We start from the raw sequence: 16,667 nt of genomic DNA on the forward strand, positions 1-16,667 counted from the left end.
ACGATGATGGGAACAGGATTGGGAATATAACCCAAGTCCCACTGAGACCCAGTTGCTGGGCTTGACTTTCCTTTCACTGAAGTTTCCAGCCTCTGAGACATAAGCCTGGAGCTGCGGGTGTTCATGTGGTCAGGAGATCCTGCCTTGAGAACACTGGAGGACTTCTCTGGTGGTCCAGTGATAAAGAGTCCGCCTGCCAATGCAGGGGACACGGGGTCAATCCCTGGTCTGGAAAGATTTCATATACCTTGGAGCAACTAAGCCCATGAGCCCCAACTACTGAAGCCCATGCCCATTAGGGCCTGTGCTCAGAAGTCACTGAAATGAGAAGCAATGAAAGAGTAGACTCTGTGCAGCAATGAAGATCCAGTGCAGCCAAAGATAATTTATACATATGTATAAAGAGCACAGGGAAACGGAGCCAAGAAACAGAAAGCTTCAGATTCCTCCCAACTGTGTAGTGTGCCTGGGTTTAGCCATTCCTGAAGCCAAACTGTGAAGTGAAGTGAAGTGAAAGCTGCTCAGTCGTGTCTGACTCTTTGCAACCCCATGGACTATAGCCCGCCAGGCTCCTCTGCCCATGGAATTCTCCAGGCAAGAATACTGGAGTGGGTCGCCTTTCCCTTCTCCAGGAGATCTTCCCAACCCAAGGATCGAACCCAGGTCTCCGGCATTGCAGGCAGATTCTTTACCATCTGAGCCACCAGGGAAGCCAGACTAACCTCCACATTTTTACATAAGCCAATTAATTCATTTTTGTGCTTAAGTCAGTTTCAGCTGGGTTTCTGTCACTTTCAGAGAACCACTCAGCCAGATGGACTGATGATTCCTGCTCAGAGAGCCTATATAACTGTGCAATAGAAACAAATATGATTTTAAATTTAGGAGAAAAAGAACATGGGGAGATTAGGACCCTGTGCCTAAGCAATCACAGAGCCCAGGTTGGGCAGCATCTCATCCCTCTGGTATGATTCCAGTCTCACTTTCAGCTCTGGAGCTCCCACAGGGATTTGAGTAGGAATTTCTATTGCTAAAGCTGAGATACTAACTTGGGATGCTAACAGAGAATTATTTGTGGAACCCGTAACCTTGGGCTTCCCAGGTGGCAGTGGTGGTAAAGAATTTGCCTGCCAATGAGATGACAACCCTAACCCTAACCCCAACCTTAACCCTAAACCCTAACCCTAACAGTAAGAGATGCGGGTTCCATCCTTGCGTCGGGAAGATCCCTTGGAGGAGGAAATGGTAACTCACTCCAGTATTCTTGCCTGGAGGATCCCAAGGATAGAGAAGCCGAGAGGGCTACAGTCCATAGGGCTGCAAAGAGTTGGACACGACTGAAGCGACTTAGCACGCTCGCACCCCTAACCTTAAATTTTGACAGTTTAAATAAGTGTTCATAAATATGTATAATATGCATAAACATATACAGATATGGGTATACATATAGATAATTATTTATATTAACATGAAGGCAGTCTTCTTATGGGTAATAGTAAGAAGGTCTATCTCATTGATGGGCAAAACCTACATAAGAAAATCCAGGTTCATCAATTGATAAATTAGGGAGTAATTTATTAACTAAAGATTACACAGGCTGTCTATAAAGAATTACATGGCAGACAAGGCCATTGCCTGAGATCGGGGTGAACAATTCTCAGAAGGAGGGACACTGCCCTGGGAAGACAGCTCAAAAGAGGTTTCATGCAATATGGGAAATGCAATTTAAAGGGGGCGAATTTAAACAAGAGAATCAAATCAAAACCATGGATATTACAAGAATGTATGCTGCTAAAAATAGTTGAATGAGGAAAGTGTTTTTATAAACTGCTCCAAGCAGTAGACAGGACCATTCATAAAGGAAACCATGGATAACGTGAACGATGAAAAACCTAATATTCTTTATCTCAGGGTTTAAGAAGACTCTCACAAGGAGGAACCTTCTGGTCCTCGGGGAGGAGTATGGCTTCCATGCTCAGAAGATGGGCTGTCTTTCCTTTTCTGTGCATAGACAGCCTCCAGTCAGGCTCTGTGACTCCTTACCCAGAGCTGATCTACCCAAGTCTTTTGACTGTACCTTCAAAATATATGTAGACCCTAGCTTATTCTCCCCCTTATGTCCTGGACACCACTGGCTCGCATATCGATTCCTGTATCTCCTGGTTGGTTTCCCTGCTTCCACCCTTGCCCTCCTACAGTCTCTTCTATAGACAACAAAGTCAGCCTTTAAAAACACAAGTCAACCATGGCAATATTAATGTTATTTGTTATGTAACTTACTTCATTGATCATTTCTCATCCAGTCTTAATTCTAAATACCATCTATATATTTTTTTGAACTTTTTATTTTGTATTGGGGTATGGCAGAGTAACAGTGTAACAATGTTGTGATAGTTTCAGGTAAATAGCAAAGGGACTCAGCGATACATATATTTGTAAGTATACTTATATATGGTTAGCAAATAAACATATTTGCTATTTATTAAGGAAGATCAAAGCAAAAAAAATAGATGAATATGTTACTTTTGGAATATGTTATTTTTTGTTATATATTATTTATTTTAATTTTTGAATATATTAATTTTGTAAGTTAAAGAAAAAACATGATGCACGAGTTATTTCCAATATTCTAGGCCATCTGAATAGGCCTATTCATCAAGAAGTATTTTTTAGTTATTTAATGTAATTTTTCTGAAGGGAAAAGTAGTAATAGCTTTGTGCTTAGTCACTCAGTTGTGTCCAACTCTTCGCTACCCCATGGACCATAGCCCACCAGGCTCCTCTGCCCATGGGGATTCTACAAGCAAGAATACTGCAGTGGGTTGCCAGTATTCTTGCCAGTATCTCCTCCAGGGGATCTTCCCAACCCAGGGATCAAATCCAGGTCTCCCACACTGCAGGCAGATTCCTTACCAACTGAGCCACCAGGAAAGCCCAATAATAGCTTTAAAATGTTTAAAATAACAGGCATCAACTTAAATGTTACTGTGTGAACTCAAACGTCTGATTGTATATGAGTACATAACTGTAGAACAATATCTCTGATTATTATAGTTGCTATTGAAAATTATTCTTTTGTTGTGAATATAACTGAAAATAAAACAAATAAGTGATAAAATGAAAAAAAATAAATGTACAAGTCAGATCACGTCACTTCTTGGCTAGAAATCTCTCCATTTCCCCCAGGAAAAGCCAAAGTTTAAAGGGTCAAAACAAAGAATGATTACGACACATTTCAACCAGATAAAAAAATGAAATCAAAGGGCAACATTTTGGCTTTTTTTTTTTTTCCTTGTTGAAAGGTGAGTGCAAAATCCAGCAGAGAATACAAGTACACTGATATTCAAAGTTTCATAAGGCAAAAGCTATCAAACATTTTAAAACAAAGGAGAGGAGACGTGAAGCATCATGGGGATAAAGTAAGAAGCACTGGACTGACATAGGATTGTCTGGATTTATACCCCAGCTCTACCACTTTAACTAGCTGTGAGATGCTAAACAAATCACTTCCCCAAGTCTCAGTTTCCTCATCTGTGAAATGAGGGTGCTAATAGTACCTACCTTATCAGGTCATTTGACAATAAAATGAGATAATACATGTAACCAATTGGGTTGACCAAAAAGTTCATTTAGGTTTTTTGTAAGATGTTTTTCATAAAGTTCATTCAGGCATAACCCAAATGAATTTTTCACCAACTCCATACTTAAAACTTGCCTAACATATTGTGGGAGTTCAACAAATGCTGGTAGTAGATATCATGTTTATATCTATTATCTATGTGTTAAAGAAAAAATGTTCAGATAATTTAGTTATGAGAAAGTATCAACATATTACCACAATCATGTTCGCAAGGGAAAAAGGCCCTAGTACTCCAAATCAGAGATACTCAACTGGCAAAGAGAATGGTGCATATCACATTGTCAGATACAAAAGAAAAAGAATGCCTGATTAAAGGTCTCTGAAATCTTTTCTGACAACCAGCTGAAGTCAGCTGGGTGGGTAAGTAACAAATTTCCTAGACCCAATTTTCATCTCATTAAAATTCAGCAAAAAAATCGCATAAGCATTTCTTTTCTAGGAGGAAGCTATGGTCTTTCATCACACAGAAAGATTCTACCCCAAACCAGACTTGGAACAATTTTCTGTTACAGAAGAGAAGTGCACTGAAGCATCACGCTCCCTCACTATTTCCTTGGAAGTCCTCTGTATAGGGAGTGTGATGGTGACTCACATTATCATCTCAAATTAATGAGGAGGAGGCCTCACTCCCAAAGCAGACCAAGTTTCTGTGGTTAGGTCATATGACATGACAACAAAAGAGTGTGAAAGGAAATCTCATTCATAATAACAGTTCAATGGTATTAATATCATGGAAAGAATATAGTATTTGAGTCAAACAGACTTTAGAGTCAAATCCTGATTTGGTCAAGTTACCTAACCTTGCTTAGCCTCGTTTTACTTATCTGAAAATAAAGATGATGATCTCTGCCTCACAGGGTTATTGTGTGAATACGGTAAGACAAAATATTTTTCAAACATCCAATGTATTTTTCACACAACCCAATGTGTTGTATGTTACATAAACACAAGATAATATTCATCTTCCCTTTTTCCTTCTCCTCCCTACCTGCAATGTCCACTCTAGTTAGAAATTTTCAACTTAAAAAAATGTTTATTTCTATTTATTTATTCTGTTTGGCTGTGCCAGCTCTTAGTTGCAGCAGCTGGGATCTTTGATCTTCATTGCAGCATGCAGGATCTTCAGTTGCAGAATGTAGAATCTAGGTCCCCAACTCAGGATTGAACCTGGGGCCCCCTGCATTAGGAGTGTAGAGTCTTAGCCACTGGACCACCAGGGAAGTCCTCAATTTATATGTCAAATAACAACCCATTAAGTCCCCAAGCTAACTGTCATGCTCTCATTTCCTGCTTTTGTTAGGAATTCTCAGGAGGGGAGCAAAGTTAGCAGGAATCAGACTCTCCCATGTACTCCAAATGGGTACACTTACAACAACCTAAAGCTCACATCTAGGGTATTACCTTCTAATGGTCATGACGTGTCCAATCTTTGGAGCTCAAAAACTAGGGGAGGCTCCCAATGTGTCTGGGAGAATGGCCCTCTCCCCCACCTATGGGCCAGGCTTTGTAACTTGAGTTTATGTCCACAGTCTGAGTGGTTCCAGCCAGCTCCTGACAAGAACCCTCCACCCCCAAGCACAGCATTCAGCTGCTCCTTGGACTGGATGGGGACAGATGTTACAGGATCTCCTCTACCTCATCTTCTTCTCTCGCTCCCAGTTGCAAAATCAAAATTCCCATGTGTTAGATTAGAAGCAAATATGGTGGTGGTGTGTATTTGGGGGAGAAGGTGAAGGAGGGGGTCACTATTGAAAGCAGTCAATTCACTAAGCTCAGAATAAACCTTTATTGAATATTCTGAATTTGAAGGATGTCCAAGGAGGGGAGAAAATATAGACTCAGTCACAATTATGTTCTTGGTCAACTGAAAGAAGGAGCCTCCTCCCTAAGGCCAGAGCAGTTATGTCTCATTCTGCATTATATCCTCAATATACTTGCACAGAATGGAACATCAACAGTTACTGAAAGTATAAATGAATTAGTGAATATTCCTCTTTAGCCAACTTAATATATACTCAAAAGATGTGCTTTTTTTTTTTGTTTTATAGTGTACTTTAATATCTATCGAATGAAGTAAATGCTTCATTTCCTAAAATAGATGTGGCCAGGGGATTATAAAACATTTGGTACATTTATTCTGTAATTTGGAATTTTATTATGTGAATTTTCAGAAGATGTGATTCTTGTTAGACCAAAACATTGTTGATGAAGTATCTGAGCACTAAAAGTGATGGTTTCCTGCGTGAGTGAGGATAATAAAACATGTGCCTTGTCAAAATTAGGGACTGGGCTCAGATCAATCAAATGAGACTCAATGAAGAAAAACAAAGTGGTTTCCACATGAACAGACATGGAGTAAGCAGAGGATTGGCACTGTTGATCTGGCTGAGCATGAGTCATAAATGGTTTGGAAGTCCATGGAGGGCCCCGAGGCAACAGCAGAGCCTGATGTATCGGGCTGGGCTGCAGGAACTTTAAGGTCAAATAGGCATGAGTTCATTATGTTTGATTTGGCCTTCACTAAGTACAAACCCGGTGGGGATGCTAAGTGTATTCTTCAAGTTCCAAATTTCAATATCAATGTAAACCAACTAAAGAAGTTTCTGAGGAAAATGAGAATGATAAAAGTTTCGAAAAACAAGTCTTATGAGAAAATACAAAAAAGATGGCCTATGTTTGGTTTTTAAGGAGACAGATGAAGGGGAGTCATGAATCTTTAGGTGCATAAAATTACTTTACAAAGAGGATAGAATTATTCATTATTTCTTTTTTAAAAAATATCTATTTAGTTGACTGCTCTGGATCTTAGTTGCGGCATTCGAGATCTTTAGGTTGCACATGCAGACTCTTTTGTTGCAGCACATGAACTCTTGGTTGCAGTGTGTGGGATCTAGCTAGCTCCCTGACCAGGGATGGAACCTGAGCCCCCTGCACTGCGAGTCTGGAGTCTTAGCTACTGGATCACCAGGGAAGTCCTGATTTATTCTCTTAAGGGAAATAAGTCAGAAAGAGAAAGACAAATCCCATATGAGATCACTTACATGTCGACTCTAAAATATGACACAAGTGAACTCATCTACAAAACAGAAACAGACTCACTGACCCTAGAAGACAGACCTATGGTTACCAAAGAGGACAGGGGGTAGAGGAGGGATAAATTAGGAGTATGGGATGAGCAGATACACACTACTATATATAACATAGATAAGCAACAAGGAACTACTCTATAGCACAGGGAACTATATTCAATATTCTGTCATAAACCACAATGGAAAAGAACACACATATATATATATGTCTATAACTGAATCACTTTGCTGCATAGCAGAAACTAACACAACTTTCCATATACAGTGGAGAGTTGAAATAATAAAGGCATGGTGTCGACTTTGCTTCATGAGTACCAGTAAACCCATGACATAGGCAATGAAGACAAACATTAGTGCAGCCTGCTCCACCTGGGGCAGAAGATGGCCCTTAGTCAACGTATTACTCAAATTACATCAAGGCTGTATATTGTCACCCTGCTTATTTAAATTCTATGCAGAATACATCATGCAAAATGCCGGGCTAGATGAATCACAAGCTGGAATCAAGATTGCTAGGAGAAGTATCACTAACCTCAGATGCAGATGATTCCACTATAATGGCAGAATGCAAAGAGGAACTAAAGAGCCTCTTGATGAAGGTGAAACAGAAGAGTAGAAAAGCTGGCTTAAAACTCAGCATTCAAAAAACTAAGATCATGGCTTCAGGTCCCATCACTTTATAGCAAATAGATGGGGAAAAAGCGGAAACAGTGACAGACTTTATTTTCTTGGGTTCCAAAATCACTGCAAATGGTGACTGCAGCCATAAAACTAAAAAACACTTGTTCCTTGGAAAAAACTATGAACAACTTAGACAGCATATTAAAAAGCAGAGACATTACTTTGCCAACAAAGGTCTGTCTAGACAAAGCTATGGTTTTTCCAGTAGTCATGTATGGATGTGAGAGTTGGACTATAAAGAAAGCTGAGCGCCAAAGAATTGATGCTTTTGAACTGTGGTGTTGGAGAAGGCGCTTGAGAGTCCCTTGGATTGCAAGGAGATCAAACCAGTCAATACTAAAGGAAATCAACCCTGAATATTCATTGGAAGGACTGACGCTGAAGCTGAAGCTCTAAAACTTCAGCCACCTGATGTTTAGAACTGACTCACAGCAAAAGACCCTGATGCTGGGAAAGATTGAGGGCAGGAGGAGAAGAGAGCATGAGATGTCTGGATGGCCTCATCAGCTCAATGGACATGAGTCTGGGCAAACTCCGGGAGATAGTTAGGGGCAGGAAAGCCTGGCGTGCTGCGGTCCTTGGGGTCACAAAGAAGCAACACGCCTGAGTGTCTGAACAACAATCACTCCAAAGCTCTGCTTTTCCTCCACTAGCATAAACAAAGTCTACCTTCACAGAAACCTCAGCAGGAGGAAACAATTCTTTATCCTCTCACACAGAAGGACAGAAGGTATCAAAATAAAAATATTAACACATACTAGGAAAAAGCGGTCGAGTGGAGAGGTTTATGCGGTCACCAGCAATGCCAGTTCCCTAATTCCTGTGTGAGTAAATTGGTAAGGCCTCCAGGGCCTAGAGCAAGTGGGAATCTCTGTCCTCTGTGAACTTACACTTTAATTTGGTTTATGCCTCCCCAGTATAGGCTGAGAACCTATACAAGTTGTTCAAGAAGCCTAAAGGAGGTTTTTTTTTAATAGCATGCAGCACAATATGGTCCTCCTCTGGTGGTTTAAGCTCCCATACATCCCCAGGGACACAGTCATAGGCACTCTGTAAAAACCTCTTGGCTTTTCTCCATCTCAGGCCTGCTCTCCCACCCTGGTCCCTGACCCTGGGCATGTTTGTTCTGCCCCGTGTCTGCATTCTCTGTCCAGCTGCCTCTTCCCTAGTTTACAAGCACGCTACTGTCTCCTCAGATTAGTGATCCTTGTATTGTCTCTGCTTGACCCTCTCTTCAGACTTTGCCTCGGTGCTTTCTTTTGGATTTCCTGCTACTGCATGAATGCTGGATTACCCAAGGTTACTCTGAATATTGGCTTCCCTGGTGGCTCAGTCGGTAAAGAATCTGCCTGCAATGCAGGAGAGCAGGGTTCAGTCTCTGGGTGGGGAAGATCCCCTGGAGAAGGGAATGGCTACCCACTCCAGTATTCTTGCCTGGAAAATCTCATGGACAGAGGAGTCTGGTGGGCTACAGTCCATGAGGTCGCAAGGGTCAGACACGACTTGGTGACTAAACCCACTGTGAATATAAATGAATTTGAAGTATCTTGAAGGGTCATCAAGATGCAAAGTATAGACTTTAGGCCCAGATTCAGAAATCTCTCAACCCGCCAGTCTGTAAGAATGTGAGGGAAGTAGATGGAGGTGCCCTCCCCTCAAAAGGAAAAAGCACTCTCTTTGTTCTGATAAGAACTGGGTCACAAACAATATGCCTCCAGGGGTCAGAGAAACACTGGAAATGGCTGAAGGGGACCAGGAAGCAGAGTGGTGGGAACCGTGGCCTGCTAGAGAGCATGCTATGTGTTAGTCTGTATTAGTCTGCTAGGCCTGTCATAACAAAGCGCCCCAGACCGGGTGGCTTAAACAACAGAAATTTCTTTTCTCTTAGTTCTGGGGGCTAGAATTCCAAGATCAAGGAGGTGGCAGGTTAAGTTTCTTCTGCCGCCTCTCTTCTTGCTGTGTCGATGGCCATCTTTTGCTGGGCGCTCACACGTTCTTTCCTCTGTATCTGCCTGTGTCCTAATCTCTTCTTATCAAGGCACCAGTCATATTGGATTAGGGCCCACCATAGTGACCTCATTTTATAATACCTCTTTAAAGATGCTAATTTCCATATATAGTCACATTCTGAGGTACTGGGAGTTAGGATGTCAATATATGATTTAGGCGGACACAGTTTAGCCCATGATACCCTCTAAAAGAGGAACCATTACTTGACTTCTGCTAAAGTGTGCCATCATAACGTGGGTCCAACATAGATGGTACATCTTATTTCTCAGGAGAAAGCAGAAATATAGAATTTCACAGGAAATCCTCAATTTTAAAATGTAGATGACTAGGTTTTCTTTCTTAAAAATATTATATGGGGGAAAAAATACATCATGTGGGCTGTAGATGCCACCAGGCAGTCAGTTTCTGACCTCTTCAGTGAGGCATGTGGCTTTCCTTGGCACCCCGCAGCAGGCATGGCCACTTGAGATGCTGGAGATTAGGCATCCTAAGCAGCTGATACCAAAGGCACGTGGGACAGCCTTGTGGGCTCTTCTCCCAGCAACATGCTGACCTTGACCTTGCAACGGTGAGAGGGCTGGGCAAAGACCAACCTCAGCAAAGAGTGGAAAGAGAAAGTGTACCCTAAAGCCGGGGCCCTGGGGTGTAACATCCTTCCCCAGGCCCCTGATTCTTCTTGAGCTTTCCCGGGCCGGAGATGGCACCCCACAACAAGCAGCCAAAGAGAAAAGTGGAAACTCAGCAAATGACTATGTGGAAGCCAAAGTATTTAAACTTGTTGCTTTTCACACCACAAGCCTCACCCCCAGCACCAGGGTTCAGTAACCTCACTGACCCACTTCAGCACTATTGTCCTCAGGGATAGAGGGATGGAGTAAGGGGTTTTTTGGTAAAGGACACAGGGATGAATGGGAGAGTTGGGTACTCACAGAACCTAATAAGAAGACCAATTCCAAGTGCTCATCAGGAAAGCTCTCACAAACACTCTGACCTGGCTCTGTCCCCAAGAAAACCCTATAAATGGGCACAGAGAAGAAACCAGGACATTTCAGAAAAGATCTGTGATGTCTCTGGGCTTCCTTCAAACACTTGGGTAGAGAAGTCACGGGCTAAGAGTCACATCTGACCCTGCGTCATAACTCTCCTAGATTCTGTAGAGTCTTGGTAGCTAAAGTCCTACCAGACTGAGCTGTCCTACAGCCCAGAGCTGTCTGGTAGGGACCAAGGACTAAGAACAATGGGAGGTGGCCTTCATCTGTCAAACGGACAGGAGAAAGGTCAAGTCCAGAGAGGCAGAGGTGAAACTAGCAAACTGGATCCATGTGGGCAAGGGCCATGATCTAATTCAAGGAGGCCAAACAGGATTGCACTCATGTGCCAACTCTGATTGGTCGTGGCAGCTGGGAGTTGAACATGACCTGCAGCCTTGTGGGGACACAAGGAAAGAGTGCTATGACTGATTAGCCCTGTCTGCCCTGGGCACAAGATGGAGGGTGGCCATGACTGTGTCATCCCTGCTCTAGGAGGTCAGGCAGCACCAATCAAATACCTAGGTTTGGAGATGGGAAATATCAAAAGTGCTTTAGCTTTACAAGAATCCAGAAGCTAGGTGAGGGGTCTTAGTACAAGAAGCCAGAACAGAAACAAGAGATTCTGCATTATTTGCCTAGGGAGCAAAACAAAAGCTTAGGAGCATGGAGGTCAAAGCAGAGATGGGAAAACCTGAGGTGCTGATTTTGAGAAGCTAATTGATAACCTACAAGCTAGGAAAATGGTAGGAACCGGTGGTTCTCAATCGCCAAAATAAGCAAGGAGCCAGAGCGTAGGTATTATAAACAGGGGAAACGAATGACTGCAGTGACGATCAATGCACGTGTGCCTGGAGGATGGTTCACTGGCCAGAGAAGCCAGGCAGCAAATGCTCTGTGACCAAGGCATGCAGATATGCAGGTCTGGTAGAATGCAGCTGCAGTTCGCTAAGAAAAAGCTGGGTCCTAAAATCACTTTAGGACCCAGCCTAACACAGGCCAGTTTCTGGACTGCAGGCTCACTTGTTCACTCAAAGGATTATTTATTAAACAGCTGCACTCTGTCAGAAGCAGAGAGAAAACAAGGCATACTTGGGCCCTTGAGGAGCTCAAACTGAGGCAGGAAAATCAGAAAGGCCCAAGTCACCATAATGAACGTGCTGAGCACTGTGCTAAAGGTAAACGGCATTCAGCACACAGGGACAGCAGAAATTGATGTTCAGATCTGAAAATGAGCGTGAGCTTGTTGAATGCAAGAGCCAAGATAACAAATAATTACACAAAATTACCTAATGTGTACTAGGCATCATGATCAATGCTTTATTTACATACATTAACTCATTTCCGCCTCTGAGGGAAGTATTTTGTTATTACCATTTTAGAGATGAAGAAACTAAGGCTTAGAGATATTAGGGACTTGCTCAAGGTCCCACAGTTAGTTAAATGCAGAGCCACAGTTAGAACCTTTGTGGTCTGCTCCCAGAGCCTGTGCCTTGCTGCTTAGGGAATTAGATCTAAAACGTTCTTTTTAAATTAATTAATTAATTATTTGGTTGCTTCGGGTCTTAGTCACGGCATGTGAGATCTTTCATTGTGGTGCATGGACTCTCTAGTTACGGGGCATGGGCTCCAGAGGATGTGAAGTCAGTAGTTGCAGCATTGTAGACTTAGTTGGTCTGCAGCATGTGTTATCTTAGTTCCCCAACCAGGGATCGAACCCACATCCCTTGCATTGCAAGGCAGGTGCTTAACCACTGGACCACCAAGGAAGTCCCTAAAATGTCATTCTTGAAAGATGTTTCAGGGGTAAAATAGACCTTGGAGTCCACGTAATACAAGTGATATCCCGGACAGAGATAGTTAAGGTGGAGGCCTCAAAATCTTGAATTCTTAGATTGTTCTGAACTCTCTGAGACTTCAGAAGCACCCCCACACTTCTCTATATCCCTAGGACAAAATTAACGGGTACCCAGCAAGGATGCTATTCAATCTGAAACAAAAATAAATCAAGGATGAATGACCAGGAAGCTAAGGGCTACCATACCAATAAGAAGCCATGATCCCCTGCCCCATTTCCAGATATGAGCAAGTTTTGAAGACCTAATAATTGAAGGAGAGGTCAGGTCCCCAGGAGGAAGGACCCTGAAACATCACGGCAAGTGTGCCCAGTAATGATTCCTCCAGTCCTTTCCCAAAGAGAAGTGTGACTATTTGCCACATGTACACTGAGGCAAGGAAAATGCCCAAATATTCTGAGGTCTATTGAACCTAAGATCTGACTCAACATTGATAACTGGAGACTCAAAGTAACAACATGGCCCTTCTGTTTGAGTGAGGACACATCAGTTCCAGGAGGCACCCTGGCATAGGTCTGGCTTACTGAATCCAAGGACCCATTCAATGGTTATTCCTAACTCTCTAAATGTACAATTCGATGCACATATACCCACACTATTGCCTTGGACTGTGGGGAAATCCAAGTGGAAACCTTTGAAATGGCATTTCTTACCAAACCCAGTTCAAAATAATAATAAATCAAAGGCAATATAGTTTCTTAGGGGAATGGGAGGAAAAAATGTAAAGGATGCATATCCATTTACTTCACCAGTCTGGTCTCTACAAAAACCAGACAGGTCCTAAAGGATGACTGTAGAGTGTACCACTCAACCAAGCCCAAACACAGCTGCTGTACCAGATGTGGGATATTTGTTGAACCAGATGAACATGGCCTAGGGTACATGGAATGTAGCCACTGAACTGGCAAATACAAAAAAGAGGATCAGAAACAGAAAACAGTGTATATTCAGACTCCGGTCTGAGGGCTAGACCAACTCTCCCACCTGCTGTCATAATACATGTGCTAGTTGCCCAGTCATGTCTGACTCTTTGCGACCCCATGACCATAGCCCGCCATGGAATTCTCCAGGCAAGAATACTGGTGTGAGTATCCAATCCATTCCCTTCTCCAGGAGATCTTCCTGACCCAGAAATTGAACCTGGGTCTCCCTCATTGCAGGCAGATTCTTTACCATCTGAACCACCAGGGAAGCATAGCATAGTTCAAAATAAAACCCTGGCCTGGTTAGACATCCCATAGAATATCACACTGGTTCATTATGCTAGTGACATCATGCTAATTGGATTGGATAAACAAGAAGTGGCTAGCATGTTGCAGGCCTGGTTAAGCAACATGCACTCCAGAGGGTGGGCAACAAATCCTATGAAGATTCAGAAACATCGGTAAGACTTTTAGGTCCCCAGGGATCTGAGGAATGCCAGGGCGTCCTCTCCAAAATAAGGGATAAATTATCACATCGTGTGCATGGCTCCATGAAGAAAAAAGGCCAGGAATGGGTACCTGAGACTTATTAATACTTCACACCACACATGGGAAAATAAGACCATTCCTGGAAGCCACTGCTGCTTGGAAATGGCTACCCGTAACTTAACCATACAAGGAGTGCAAACCACTTAATACAAATGCATCCCTAGCTCACCTCCTCTTACCAGGAACCCAAAAGGCCAACAACACCCAACACAAGAGGAAGTAAGAGTGCAGATCTGTTTTAAAAGTCTGTCCAGTGAACACAATGCTAGGGCCCCTTCCCAGAGCCTTGAAAAGAGTCTATACATGTGAGGAGTCCTGAAGTTCAAGTGCCATCAGCTTCTAGGTAAATCCACAGATGGCAAGGAACCAAGAGAATGAACATATAGATAAGACTGGGGGAGTGTCAGGCCAAGGCTGGGCTGGATATGAGTGCTTATTTTTTAATGCACTTTTCAGATCCTCTTTCTTCAATTCAGTTCAGTCGCTCAGTCGTGTCCAACTCTCTGCAACCCCATGAATCGCAGCATGCCAGGCCTCCCTGTCCATCACCAACTCCCAGAGTTTACTCAAACTCATGCCCATCGAGTCGGTGATGCCATCCAGCCATCTCATCCTCTGTCGTCCCCTTCTCCTCCTGCCCTCAATCCCTCCCAGCATCAGGGTCTTTTCCAACGAGTCAACTCTTCACATGATGTGGCCAAAGTATTGGAGTTTCAGCTTCAGCATCAGTCCTTCCAATGAACACCCAGGACTGATCTCCTTTAGGATGGACTGGTTGGATTTCCTTGCAGTCCAAGGGACTCTCAAGAGTCTTCTCCAACACCACAGTGCAAAAGCATCAATTTTTTGGCACTCAACTTTCTTCACAGTCCAACTCTCACATCCATACACGACCACTGGAAAAACCATAGCCTTGACCAGATGGACCTTTGTTAGCAAAGTAATGTCTCTGCTTTTTAATATGTTATCTAGGTTGGTCATAACTTTCCTTCCAAGGAGTAAGCGTCTTTTAATTTCATGGCTGCAGTCACCATCTGCAGTGATTTTGGAGCCCCCAAAAATAAAGTCTGACACTGTTTCCACTGTCTCCCCATCTATTTCCCATGAGGTGATGGGACCAGATGCCATGATCTTAGTTTTCTGAATGTTAAGCTTTAAGCCAATCTTTTCACTCTCCTCTTTCACTTTCATCAAGAGGCTTTTTAGTTCCTCTTCACTTTCTGCCATAAGAGTGGTGTCATCTGCATATCTGAGGTTAATGATATTTCTCCCAGCAATCTTGATTCCAGCTTGTGCTTCTTCCAGCCCAGCATTTCTCATGATGTACTCTGCATATAAGTTAAATAAGCAGGGTGACAATATACAGCCTTGACGTACTCCTTTTCCTATTTGGAACCAGTCTGTTGTTCCATGTCCAGTTCTAACTGTTGCTTCCTGACCTGCATACAGGTTTCTCAAGAGGCAGGTCAGGTGGTCTGGTATTCCCATCTCTTTCAGAATTTTCCAGAGTTTATTGTGATCCACACAGTCAAAGGCTTTGGCATAGTCAATAAAGCAGAAATAGATGTTTTTCTGGAACTCTCTTGCTTTTTAAATGATCCAGCGGATGTTGGCAATTTGATCTCTGGTTCCTCTGCCTTTTCTAAAACCAGCTTGAACGTCTAACCTCTTTCTTATTCCTACGTATATAAATGTTTTCACTACTGTGGCAACTGCCAAAGGCTTTTTATTTATACATTTTATCAAACTAGGTCCCATCCAATATTCTCATAATTGGGAACAGTTGGTAAAGTACAGGCACTGGGAAAGGAGGCGGTTTTCCACCCTCATCCAAAAAGAGGCATGGAGACCAAGAGTCTGGCCCCTCAACTGCTGCTGTGGGTGGGAATCAGAAAGAGCTCGACATTCTTGCCACAGTCTAAAATTCAGGAGTTTTAGACCCAAGCCTGAGAGCTCCCAGCTTCAGTTTTCCCCATCTGCAAATCAATGATATTTACCAGCCAGTGACTGCTGAATGAGTGGCACTACTTAACGGCAAAATATTAGTATCATTGCTTTTTCTCTTTAATATCACAGGCAAGATAAATTTATGATATTGTAATTGTTTCCATGACAGCAAATCATATTGTCCCAAACAGGGGATTTTATGACTTCATGGTTGGATTAAGAAAAAGGAGAAATCAGATTGAGAGTGAGAAATTTGCTCAAGCATAAATATCTTCAACCACAGCAAGGGGAATAGCACAGATTACAGATAGGCAAAATTGCCTTCAGTTTAAATGTTCTTTTCACAAGTTCATCTTGGTGCAGAAGCCCCCGTCTCCAGGCATATAATTTGGGTAATGATGCCTCTTTGCTTGAATTCACAGAAGGCTAATGATGAAGCTCATCTATTTCGGGAATGCTCTGGCAATGCTAATACTAATTGTTTTGCAGCAGATATCTGGATTTCTGCTGTAAGCGGTTTTGTTTGGCTTTTCTAATTGTTTGGGTTTTTTTTTTTTTTCCTTTAACTCCCACAAGGTCTTATCTACATAAATTTATTTGGAAAAAACCAATTTCCAGATAAAAACTGGCTTTTTGTCATCTGAAAATCTGTCAAAAGCTCCTTCTCCTCACGAGAGCATCTGTTTTGCCTTTCTTAGGTTCCTATTGACTTTATTCCCATATTTCCAGCATCTCTCACTAGTTTCTATCTATCAGTTTAAGAAGAAGACAAAATTTCTTCCTAATTTTGAAGCAACTTAAATTTAATCTCAGTTTCATTTAACCACAGACAACAAACAACAACTTGGGACTTTAAAACTCTGGGTCTCTGTCTCCTCCCTCCCTGTCTCTCCTTTCTTCCTCCTCCTCTCCCTCCCCCTCTTCTCTCTCCCTTCCCTCCCCAC

Source organism: Cervus elaphus, chromosome 28 (assembly GCF_910594005.1).
Source record: "Cervus elaphus chromosome 28, mCerEla1.1, whole genome shotgun sequence".
In the NCBI taxonomy this organism is placed as follows: domain Eukaryota; kingdom Metazoa; phylum Chordata; class Mammalia; order Artiodactyla; family Cervidae; genus Cervus; species Cervus elaphus.